Genomic DNA, 14,042 nt, shown 5'->3' on the forward strand with positions numbered 1-14,042 from the left:
GACAGTGGGTTCCTTGGTATGTAGCTAGTCGTCATGTACATCTGCTCATCTGTATGTTTGCAGCTTTGTAACCATCCTCTACAGTTTGATTTCAGTATGGTTTTAAAGATATGGGGATGAAAGAGACACATTTATCAAAACTACCTTTAATTCATATCTGAATGAAGTGAAATGGCTCATCTTGTAAGCTTTACTTCCATAACTAACAAAAATTATGAATCAAGAAAGAATGGCATTGGTGGTATGAGAAATTATATTTCTAACCGTAATAGCTTATTGTCCTGGGCTCTGCCCATGGTGACTAGAATATGTCAGTGGAACTAACCAGGCCACTGTCTTATCAGTAGAAAAACAGTAAAAAGCTGTAAAAACAGCTTTGCTGTCCCCTTTATTTTCACCATAAGGAAACAGAAAATATAATACAGTAATAATGAGAAAGATTAAAAAAAAAAAGTTTTGTTCGCGTTTCAATTTTCCCAGTGATCCTCCACGCACTTGGTAAATTCAGAAAGAATTTGATTGGTTAGCCATGGACAGAGTTATTTTAGCAGAATATTCAAATTCGCAAATGTTATGTATTTTAAATGAATGAACTCAGAAAGAGATTTTTATGTGAAAACAGCAATAATTGATATATATTTTTGTTCTCAGATGTTCATTGGGTGCTTGCTAGTTTTTTTTTGTTTTGTCTTTTGTTTTTGCAAATTGACTGATTCAAATCACAATTAATACACCCTGAGATTATCTATTTATATACAAAAAAATCAAATGTAATTGTAACCGTTTCATGATGTAAGTGGTTGGCACATTTCTGTGTGAACAGAACGTTCCTCTAGAGCAGTGATTTTCAACCTTTCTGAACTCGAGGCACGCTACACAAGATTTTAGAATTGCCAAGGCACACTATCCAGCGATGCGGCATGCGTGACCAATGAAAAAACATATTGGCTCCCACGTAAAAAAAATACACACACATTGGTCCCCACAGGAATAAAACACACTACATTGGATTCCACAGGAATAAAACACACTACATTGGCCTCCTCAGGACAAAAACACACTACTGTACAAGTTCGCTGAGCTGACCGCCGCGGAACACTTGACAACCGCTCGCTGCACACTAGTGTGCCATGGCACAGTGGTTGAAAACGCTGCTCTGAAGTTTAAACTCAGGTTTTTAGTCTCTCTAGTATCTTGAAAACCTGGAATTTTTAAGAGACTATAGACAGCACCCCAAAAATATAGGGATCTGGCTCACTGGTATAACAAGTTATACTTTGTCATTGTTAAATACTCTCCCCCACCCCAAAAAAAGAAAAAAACAAACAAACACTGCTTATGTTGTTTATTTATTGTTTAACTTGACAATTTTATTTGCACATTTTTATATATATTATAAAAACATCATAATTATTTATTTTGTATTCATTTCACATGGCTTCATCCAAAAGAGCAAATATTTTCTTGCAGATTCCTAAATAAGAGAATCATAGGTGTAAAAAGCAATACAGGAACTTTCTGTCATTATTTTTAAATTGTATACTTTGCATTATTTAATAATGCAATTGAAAAAAAGCATAGATTCTAAGGGAGTGATTCTCATAGGTGTGTTTTGCTCCAACTGACTGTTACACATTCCATTGTTGAACCATTGGCATAATCTATCCCATAAATTGGTGTTGCTTGCTTGAGTACATGCATCCAGCCAGAAGGATCAAAGAGAAGCACACTGGGTGATTCTTACTCTCACAAAACGTGCTTAAACATGCTAGTAAAAAAGCTACTAATTATTCTATTATAGTGTAGATTGAAGTTGGGTTTAAAATATTTTGTTCAAAATATCTATTAGAACCAAATCTAGGGAATGGACTATATATCATGTAATACATTTTTCCTGTCTCAAATTGGTACAAGTACAACTTTCAGTACTCACACTAAAAAATTAGACCTGCCTTGGAGGCGCTCCAAAATAAACTGGAGCTCTCAAACAAAAATAAAATTAAAACCCAATTAAATAGCAAAAATTTTGCATCTGCGGGAAAAGCCCTGCGGGTGTGAGATTTCTGGTAATCTCGCACAGAATTGGATATGCCCCATAGTCACCATGGGCTTGCTTGGACTTTTAGTGCAATGAAAGTTGGACAGCCACCTTGTAATGCCTAGTGTTTTCCACTTTAGAGGCCTGGCCATCGACACTTTGGTTATATAGACATGTTAAGGGATCTATACATCAGGAGGCCGATTCCCCAATCCTCCCAGAACCGCCGATCCGCTGGTCAGAAGTGCCGATTGGCGTCCATCAGTGATTGCTGGTACGTTGGGGAATCTGGGAAATTCTTCATGTTAAAAATCCCTGATTTACTGATCCCGATTATATTTTGATTGAAATCAGCAAATCAGGGAAATCCAACATATTGGATTTCACCGATGCCTCGACTCTGGCATCTGGATATCGGGGAATTGCGAAAATCCATTGCTGATTTATGGGGCCCATTAGACGCAATGTATATAAAAAAAGACATCATGTCATACTTCTGTGGAGTTTCTAAAGAAGCTGCTGATAATTTGGCCTTTGAATATAATAACATTTCTCATTTCTAGAGTATTGAACCATTAGCTAAATAGATGTCATGAAACAGAATATATCCTTAAATTTAAAACATTCTGTGAAGACACAGTTGCAGCTTAAATGAAGTAACAGCCTCATAAAAATCTGAGACAAGGTCTCAGCTGAGTTTATAGCTTTGGAGATCTCTGCCCTACGCGTTCTGTACTGGCACCGCTGTCTGCATCGCCCATCCCAAGGCAGACGCTTCAAATTAGTTCAGTATAATTATATATAGGAAGCCTTCTGTCACGTCTAAAAGACACATTTTATGTGACTACTACAGTTTCATAGCAGAATAAACAAGAATAATCTCCATACTTGTGCAAACTGGAAGAGTAATGCCACACTATATTATATAATTGCAAAATTTCACAGAACTCAGTGGTAAAAAACTATAGACCTTAGAAAAAAAAAATTGTTTTAATAAAATTATAATAATAATTTCCATACATTCTGGTATAATAGATGAGGAGGCTCAGAGTCCGAAGAGATCACTATAGTTAATCTAGTGTATAAAGGAATTATAACTTAAAAAAAAAAATCTGTAATATGTGCAATTATGTTACTTTTCTTTTGGAAAGCAATATTATGGACACTTTAAAAGGCAGGGATAGGCAATGTGTAGCTCCCCAGCTGATGCTGAACTTCTGCCAACAACATCTGCCACCAACCTGTTGCTGGGAGATGAGGTTCAGCTGGTGAGTTGTGGACTATATATGAATGCACAAAGCATCTAACTCAGGGTTAATGGCTTTGTCCCTGTGTAGCCTACCTACTACTTGCTTAGAAGTGCACTTTATTCATAACATTTACAAATATTGTGTACTGTAAATCCCTCCCCTGCATCTTTCATGCAGTAATACTGTAACTATGCTGTCCTAGCTCATTCTGCAATGTAAAAAGAGGCTGAATTGACATTGATTTAGAAAGGGAAGTATGTGTGCATGTAATTGTGTGGTATAACTTATAAAGAAAGTTATAGTGTTGCAGGGGTGTGGTATAAAAGATAGACAGATAAAAGTCAACAGAGAATGGTTGATACATTTCTTTTAATCTAACCCTCCCCCTAGTGCCTAACCCTATTCCAGGTGCATAAACCTAATCCTCCCCCTGTGCCTACACCTAACCCTCCCCCAAGTGCCTAACACTCGCCCTAACCCCTAACCTTAGAAATGTTGAAAAAAACATGGGTCGTCCAGCTTTGTGTCAACCATATGAACTTTTAACCCTGTCCACCTATTGCATGTTGACCATCTGTTGTCGAAATGTTGACTGTTGACCTATCCATTGGTAACCTTTCATCCAGATACGGAGTAGCAGAACATTTAGCAAATACAGTACAAGACTTTCCATTTTATATAGACTTTTGAATGGATTAACCTTAAACTAAACTATTAAACACATTTTAAGGTAAATTTTGTTTTGTACAGGTAACTAAATGATACTGCTGTACAGAGAAGGGATGGGAAATACATCAGTACCACCAATAGGTATAATTCAGGTTGGATGGTTAACATTTCTGCAGCCAATAAGAGCTTCTTAATAGTGTGAAGAACTTTTTGATTTAAAATGATGGTTCCAAAGGGGTCTGAATGGTCAGTGTTAGGTAGTACAATCCCAATGTCCACAGTTAAAAAGAGTGAAAGTTTGTAATTAAGGGAAGGTCTTGCTCAATTTAGGACCATGGTGTGGTGTAGTTTGTGCTCATTGACTAAAAGATAATTTGGGAATGTCGGAGGTACATACAGAAATGTAAGGCCATTGTGGCCTAGCAATTTTGCCATCCTGCAGGATAATTGTGGCTACCACATCAGGTCCTTAACTAAGGGTGTGTGAGCTGGGTCCTAGGGGCGACACCGCCACTGCCCCACAGCCCCTGCAGTTTACTTGCAGAGTGCCTGGAGCATCCTGAGGATGCTCCTGCCAGTGCTGTACTTCCAGATGCTGGTGGTCCCACCATCTTGGTATGACATCATGATGTCACATGTTCAGGGGTGGGGCCAGCACAGGGCACAATGCCACCCTGCTCCGCCACTGCCATAAATCTCTCCATTCCAGATTTCATCTTTAAAATTAAGAATGGCCAACAGAGCAACATCCTTCCCGTCACCCCATGCCTTTCCTCACGTGCAGAACTACCCTATAAAATATCCAGACAGAGAAAAATACTAGTTATTGCCTGAAGGAAGTAGAACATAGAATAACCAAAGTATTTGGTTGTAGGTTTTTAATTCAAACTGTTAGAAATGTTTCTTGATAACCTCTTCATGTATAATAATAGTTTTAGTTAATAAGGTTATTTTTAGCTTAAGGTAGGATTATGTTATGCCCTAATGGGAACAGATATTTAAAAGAGTGTTTTTTTGAAACTGTTTGCAGATAACTGTATGGAATAGATGGTGTTGCCTTCTGCAAACAATAAAATATGTACTTACATATTCTTAACTGTATATAAAAATGAGAGCTTCTAATTGGTTGCTATCAATAAAATTTTCAGCAAACTCTCATGAAATTACTTTCTCTCCCTAAGGTTACATACCACAAAGCAGCAAATACATTTAATATATGTTCAATCATATGAGTCAGTCTATTTTATCTATGTTACCATTGACATATTTTGTTGTACCTGTATAAGTGTGTGGGGGAGGGGGGGGGCTCACTATATGTTTTACAGCTTGTTATTTCCACTTGTCAAGGTAAAATAAAATAAACTACTGTAGCTCAGATGAGCATATAAGAAATTAATTGACTGTTTTGTGGTGTGTAGCCTTAAACTTAGAAAAAGTGTCACTTTGATTAATTGGATAAGAGGAAACCACATGTTTAAGATCACCACTGTCTCTAGTGAGATAAACGGGATATAAACTATACACATCATATTATTCAACACCTACAAAACTACCTATAAATCAATTTTGATGAGCAACCTCCAAACACTTTGTGGACTATTTTTAAGGTTACATTTGTAATAGAACAAACAGCAATTTAAATCCCTCAAGTTCATTAAGATTCACAAACAAACCTACGAAAACAATTTATTTAAAGGTAATAAGACAAAAAATTTAATTCACTAAAATACATAGCACAAAATTTTGGAAAACGGTTGTATATTTTATATTTGAAACTGTATTACATATCCAATTCTCAGACTCTCCTACAAATCTTTTTTTCTAGTTTCTGAGAATAGACAGAAAATTCAATATTGCAAACTTGTATTGCATATTCATGTATTAAGCAAATGTTTGCTCTTTGGGTACCAAATGAAAATAGTTTTTATTGAAGTCCTTGAAATATTTTACTTTTATTTAATGTGTCTGAGAGAGTACCTATGATTTTGCAGTTGTGCCTATCACATGTGTATTCATGTACTAAGCAATATTTCACTTCTCTATAACCCCAACCTCTCCCAAATGGAATGTAGTGATGAGACCGGCGGCCTCTCAATGCCAACAGCGGAATCCCGGCAAGGGATGTAACATAGGTATCGAAATACCGATGCCTCTGTTAATCCCGATGCCAGAACGCTGAGGACGCCAGCCCAAACGAAGTTAAGTCCGGGATGCCCTTAGCGTTAGCTGCGGGGGGGAGGGTTAGTATTAGGGAGTCTAGAGGGTTTAGCGTTAGGTTTCGGGGGGGGGTGAGAATAGGGTTAGGCACCCCTAGGAGGGAGGGTTAGACACCACCAGGGAGAGGTTAGGTTTAGGCACCACCCCCGGGAGGGCTAGGTATAGGTTGCGGGGAGGGGGTGTTGGGTTTAGGCATCCCTGGGGGGGAGGTTAGGGTTAGGCACTAAGGGGGGAGGTTAGGGTTAGGCACTACTAAGGGAGGGTTGGGGGGGACAGGGGAGGGTTAGTATACTTACCTACCCCAGTCAGGATCTCCTAGTGTCGGGCATCCGCTGATGGAATTTGTGCAAACATAATCCACAGTATACACTTTTGTCAGAATTAAATTGACAAATTGAAGTGTGGGTGGAAAACAGACACTCAGCAAACATGTGAGGAATATACAAACCCCACACACTTAGGGATCAAACCCAAGACTTCAGTGCTGTGAGGCAGTAATGCTAACCACTGCACCAACCACGTTGCTCTTAAATTCAAATGTAATACTCTTTAGTGATTTTTACCTTTCCTTTGGTGAAACAGAGGGCCTGATTCAGACCCGCTCGCGAGCGCTGAGCGCTCGCAAGCGGGTCGATGTTGCCCAAGTGCGCATGTGCGAGACCCGAATAACGACGGCCAAGCCGTCATTAAGGGTCTTGCACCAAGGGGGGCGTGCTGTCGATGGTGATTGACAGCACGCCCCCTTTGGTGGGCGTGCCGGGGGCGTAGCTGCCCAGACGGAGGCGTTCCCATGTGAACGCCTACCGTCTGGGGCCGGCCCCACTGACATCACTAGTGATGTCAGTGCGAGTGCTTTTGGCTCTGATAGAGCCAAAAGCACTCCAGGGCTTGCGGCAGCGAGGCCCTACCGCAAGGGTCTCGTCGCAAGCCCGATGGTCGCGATGGTTTTGACCATCGCGACCATCATTTTGGCCACTCGCTCTGTCAGAGCATCCGGCTCTGAATCAGGGCCAGAGTCTGAAGTGAAGACAAGTGCAGATCATTATAAAAAACAAACATAATTAAGCTGCACACTGAGTAACTAATACACAAACTTAAAAGAAATAACCTGACAAAACAAACATTAAGTTTAATCTATTTTGTCAATTATTCAGGATACACATTTGAATATACCCGTTCAGCCTAATGAACAATTCCCATACAGATATGTCCTTATATATATAGCCTGGTTACACCATGTGGTGCAAGATGTCTGGCACGAGTGAGCTGCCAAGTCCCACGTAACTTTTCACCCCAAAAACCCATCTTAGTCACAATGCGATCTGCTGGGACACACCAGGAGACTGTGCTGATTAATTTGATAAGTGACACTTCTATATCTGTGTGCGAGTGAGTCTGTATATGAAGCACAGCTGAACTTTTGAATGGAAAAAAGCTGCGGCAGCTACATCATAGCACTTCATATACAGATTCAGACTCAGTCTCCTGGTGCGTCCTAATCACATCACATTGCAACAGAGACATTTTCGGGTGAAAAAGAGGCTCGGCGCTAGCAGAGTCGCACAGGACCTGCCGCGCAGAGAAAGACTGTTTGGTGTGAATGCAGCAAGCATGTATGAAGACACGTGTATCTATGAGCAGTATAGCCACACACATGGAGAGCAATAAAAAAAAACAGTAATTCAGATGTGGTTCCAAGTAGCCAGGTTGCAATATAAAGATGCCTCTTACCCGTTCCAGATCAGTTAATATAATTTGCTGATGGGGTCATCTTATTTTCTACTGTGCACTATTCCATCTGATCAAATTTGACCATTTGGGAACATTTTGTGATTCACAAATCAAGGACCTTCATCTCTGCTCTAAGGCAAAAAGGTTTCTTCCTGCAGCTGCATACTGTACTAAATTGAAAATATATATTACGAGTGCCGGTAGCTTTTATGCAGTGATTGTGTTGAAAAGGTAAGGCTCTGAGCTATTAAAATTACATGATTCATCCAGTCAGTCACGTTTCCTCAAGGTAATTTATCCTGTTTACCATTTAAAGGTACAGTCCCATGTATCTTTTGTTTATTGAAAAATCAAGTTTTCTGCATCTCTAACATGAAGCAGATATTTTCTTATAACTCAATGTTAGTTTTGGAAAATCACTCTTTAGGAAAGATTCATAGGGCTGCTGCCAGTGCACCAAAGCATCTCTCCTGAGCCAATCAGGAAGCTTCTTGGCGGTCACATGATGGTAGAGAAATCCCTTTCTTCTCAGTACCTCATAGGACTGTATTTTCTACAGTGATCACACGACACTTAAACACAGCTTAGAGGGAGATTACCAAGCCTTCTAAAGAAAGGAGAAGTTGCCCATAGCAAACCATCAGCTTTTATGTAGCACTTATTTCAGTACATTCTATAAAACAGGGAAAGTAGAAGCTAATTAGTTGCTCAGGGCATATTTTCCACTTGTGCGCTAAGGAAAAATGAACAACTCCATACAGTTAACCACGGTGATACAGTATGTAGTATATTATTAAAAACTAAAAGGACATCTCAATTTAAGATTTTGATTCTTTGGGGTAAATTAAAAATCAATATTAAAAAATTGTATATTAGTAAATGTGTGATTTAGCCCCTGAAACACAAAAAAACAATGTTGAACGATTTTTAATTGATTAAAATCGACCCTTAGTAAATTTACACCCTTGAGAGGATTGCTCCTTTAAATCACTAGTGTTACATACTTCGACCCCTTCTTAAGTAGAAAATCATTATGCCAGTACATTAAATGTGCAGGTGATTAATAGACGAACAGCCTTGTGCCAAATTTTAATAAGTTAGATCTTAATCTTTTTTTGTACTTTGTACCCAGGTTGCGGCTATTAGCAATTCTAACTCAGAAGAGGAAGGAAGGTACAAACAGCCTTGTTATTTTCTGATAAGTAATGATTTGTAAGACATAACACTTGAATATTCTATTAGCTGAGCTCTGGAAAATAGCATCCACAAACTAATGCATTTTAATTAAAAACAGAGCAGTTAAACATAAGAGTGAGGAATAATTGTGCAATTCTCAATTATGGAGAATTGAAAGCTTACTCCCATCATTTGGTTTCTTCTCATGTCTGAAAATACATTCTGTATCTCTTGACCGTCAAACGATATACATTCATATTGAGTTTCTAATCAGAAAAGCATAGATTCCTGTTCATCTTCTGCTACTGATCTGTAAGATTATTTTTATGAGAATTTCTTTTTTCTCAAAGGAAATGAAAAGATAAGATGCAACAGGAAAGTCAGTAGTTCTGTACCTAGAATTATTATTATTATGGATAAAATGTCTATGGGAAATGTAACAGCTTTCAACTTATACCTATATAGTTGTGTCATTTTGTTACAAGAGGAGCCAAACATCCCACTTTGTGCCATCAAGCTTTACAGGAATTATGGTGTCAATTTGTTACCCCCTCTGTACAAAGCTACTGTAAGTGAATGAAACAACAGAAAAGCTTAACATGCTTTGTTATAAAGCAATAAATAAGAAATCCAATTGGACTGATTTGTGTTTTTATATCTGCTGAAAAATGTATTTTAACTTTTCTTTTTATGGATGTGAATTGTGTGAGGGTTGGATGAGTTCTTGTTTAAGTATGGCTGTATTGTCTTCACATATAAATAAAAATCCATGTATAATGTTAGAATTGTGTGTATCAGCTTTCAGAAATCAACCACAGTACATTTGAGTTGGTTCTTCAAACAGATATCTCCACTTGCATCTTTGGGGCTTGTTCGGCAAATCCGAGACGCATGCCCCCACAAACGGGTACGCTGCATTCGCACCCATAGGATTGCGTGGTGCGAGCACAGTGCATGGCATGGTTTACCGTGGTGCATGCAGCCACCACAAATCGCATGGCGTGATGCATGCGCACATTGGCAGCACGAGCGGCAAGGATGCAAGAGAACACATCTGTAGCTCTGTACCTGTGAATTTATTGGCAGACAAATCCTTGCAGCTATTGGTAAAGTAATCATAAACCCATAAAAAGAGCATTAATTTATGAAGGACAAAAAAAATAATATTAATTTGAATATCCTAAGACATTCTCAATTAAATGAATGTTAAATGTTCTGACTTGCACCTGGGCAGCTGAGGTGTGATACATATGTTTCCCAATTGTGGTGCTCGCAGAACCCTAACCCTAGTGCATGTCTTCCATATTATCTAGTTGGAACACAGGTGGTTCACATTATTAGATTTCTAATTCTTGAGGAGACCTTGAAAACATGCATGGTGAGTTTCAACCTATGGATTGGATTTGAGAAACACTGGAGTAACCGAAAAGTCAATTAATTTGGGTTTCATAAGCCAGAAAGGGAACAGCTAACATAGTCTGCCTAAGGAGACCCCTACTCTGAAGAGCTGCATTTGCATCTGTTGGATGTCTCCTAGGAAGCTGACTTTTAACACTTTAATTTTCAGATTGCTGAGCTTAGACAGAATAGTGATCATTCATGAGCACATTCTATTTACTAAGGCTCGCACATTTTCCCAGTAGGATGGTAGCTCCCATGATGCCATTGAACCAATTAATACAGTTTTTATAATAACATTTTATCTGGAGATGATAGCCTGTGGTGTGAAGTGTGGGAACAGTGATATGGGTACTTATAGTATAATGGGGAGGTGGTAGTGGTGCAATGTGGGGGTGGAGTAGTGTGTGAGGAAGATAGGTATGATGGTAACTGATCATTGCGAGAGGAGAGATGTGTGATGGTGTGGATCAATGTGAGGGGAGAGATTTGTGGTGAGTAGTGGTCCAAGGAATACAGAGGGGATGGTTGGCAGCGGTGTAATGTGTGGGCAGAAGGACGAGTTAGTATTGATGCAGTGTTTGGAGTGAGGGATAACGGGTGATAATGGTACAATATTGGGGAGAGGGGTGGCAGTGGTAATGATGTATTCTGTGGGGGAATGGCTGGTTTTAATAGTGGTTTGCTGTGGGGGTAGGGGGTGTGGGGTGGTGTAGTGTAAAGAGTGGAGTTGTGGGTAGTATTGCTGTAATGTGGAGGGGTTAATGGATAACAGTATAATGTGAGAGGCACTAGTCTATATGATTTATGGTTGTGTGGCAGACTCCACGCCACCTTCTCTTGATTTGGCCCCATCCACTGATAATTTGACCATTCCTACCATATGAGGCCATGTTGTTTTTTCGGGTATAGCCAGCAAATATTATTTGATAAATAAGACCCATGGCATGGGCGTAACTACCATAGGTGCAAGTGGTGCAGCTGCTATGGGGTCCAGAGCTTAGGGGGGCCCCATCTTTCATGTCAAATTTACATGTGATATACATTTTTCACCATTGGGTGGTACATAGGGGCCTTTACAAACTTTTGCTATGGGGCCTCATATGCCTAGTTACGCCCCTGACCCTTGGTGTATTTATGGTATTCCTCCATCTGGTATTTAGGCTAATCGTTTTTTTTATAAAGTGTCAGGCTAAACTGCTATCAGTGAAGATATTTAATCTTAGAATAACACTCTCTAATTATAATCAAAAAAACTAAGTGAGTGTTTTCTTCCTTTTAAAGTGAAGCTGTGAATATTCCACATTTGTACTAGCCACGTATTTTTCCAAAATTATTTGACACTTGCCTGACTGATAATTTTCTGTATTTTGTTTTTGAATTATTTCTTTATATTAATGTATAAAACAGTCATTGGTCCAAAATAATTCTCTAAAACATATCATTACCTAACATTAATAAATATTGTGCAAATCATAGTTCCTGGGGGGAGGGGAACACCTCCAAACAGTATTCTAAAATATAAAAAATATATTATCCCTGGTTTTTAATGTAATATCAATAAACTAATGCTTAAGGGAATTATTACAAACATACAGTAAATGGGCTCATTTAGAGGTGGATTCATTGAAAGTCCGAACATATGTAAGGATCATAAACAATAATAGTGACATTTGCACCAGTCTTTCAGCAGAAGTGTTGCTTACTGTACTTTTGCACCGATATAGCATAAATGCTAAAGTCACATTACCCTGTTTGTATAGAATATAAAATTGTAATGACATTTCATATATGCCATACATAATAGTGGGGGAGATGTACTAAACCTTGGAGAGTGATAAAGTGGATGGAGATTAAGTACCAACCAATGAGCTCCTTGCGGTCATTTTTCAAACACAGCCTGTAAACTGACAGGAGCAGACTGGTTGGTACTTTATCAATCTCCACATATCACTCTCCAAGGCTTTAGTCATCTCCCCAAGTATATTGATGGTTATTAATAAATGCAAAAGTTAAATTTAAAATATAATTTTAAATAAATGTATTATAAACTACTCCTTTGGGTTTTCTGCTTTGAAAATCAAATGGAAATGTTATTCCCTGCAATAGAAGAAATGGAAACGTGCATTAAGCAATGTGAATTGGCAGCTGCAGATTGATATAATATAGATGTAACGCTAATTATTTAAATACTTGAGGGCTCCATACATAATCAGCCAATCGGAAGCTGCTAGTAAGAGCTGCTAAAAGTCCTCATCAGCATTGCTTATCATTTCACCAGCATTGTGGAATGCACAATTTATATACCCCCTAAAATATATATCAGTGGGTGTGTCCACTCAACTAATACTAAACTCACCCTTAATGTACTCAGCCTTTTCTTGTCCTCCCGTGTTTGCCTTGCCAGATGTAAAGAGATGCAAGTCGATAATTCTCCTAAAGCTATATATAAGCATACATATACCCAGTTTTGGGGGAGATGTATCAAAGCTATGTTACCTATGACAACCAATCAGCTTCTTGCTATCATTTATGTAGCACTTTCCATAAATAGTAATTAGAAGTTGATTGGTTGGTGTGGGAAACTTATTCACTTTTTCTTACTAGGTGGTTTGATACATCTCCTTGGTTTGTTTGTGCAATATGGACTTATGAAAAATTAAAAGTTGACTTACATCCAATTCTGAATGAGCAACAAAGTATCTAATATGATGTATTACAGAAACAACTCCCAGTCAACACTCAACAGCAGAAGGTACATTCACAAAGCAGTAGGTTATATAGACTACTACATTAGATACGCAGTAAAAATTTTAATGGTGTTCTTACACTAAAAAATATAAATACAATATATCCATCACCCTCGGTCAAGGTGAGTTTAAATAATGTTATTGCAAATCAGAATAATACACCACGAACATCTGCTAAGAAACAGGCAGGACTACTACCATGACATGTTCCATGCCACTGGAGTTTAGTGCTGTTCCCACTGCAGCAGCTGTTGCCAGGACAAGTAATAAATCCCCCCCATGTCTACGATGGGCTTACCCTACCCAGTGCACAGTGGGCCCAGCAAATTAGCCTATTCTATTCATCTATGGTTCAGCTTTTAAAACAAATACACCAATTAAAAAGCATGAATTACCTTTGTTGTAGTAAGCTGCGTTTCATTTTATTGCCCATGAGAACATTTTTAATAGAAAATGATTTCTTCATAATATAGCAATGCATTGCTGGATTGAGATAATAGGCCTTGGCCCCACTGTGCAGCCTTCATGTGTGCGTTTAATAATAAAACTAATAAGGCTGGAGAGGCTGTTTAATGAGGTTGTCATAATAGCGTGGAACATTATGGAAATGAGCAGCATTACTGTAGCTATATCTGGAAGGAGATAGCGGTAAATGCTTGGACCATCTTTATCCTGTAAATAGCCATGTGTCCAATTGTTCATCTGACCCAATAACAAAACAAATACGAAACTTACTGGTATTGATGCTAAATCCTCTATGTGGAAAGATCTGAATCTTTTTAATCCGGTAATAAGGTTTCATTTGTAATAACA

The sequence above is a fragment of the Taudactylus pleione genome, unplaced genomic scaffold (assembly GCF_031769625.1).
Source record: "Taudactylus pleione unplaced genomic scaffold, aTauple2 ptg000556l, whole genome shotgun sequence".
NCBI lineage: Eukaryota > Metazoa > Chordata > Amphibia > Anura > Myobatrachidae > Taudactylus > Taudactylus pleione.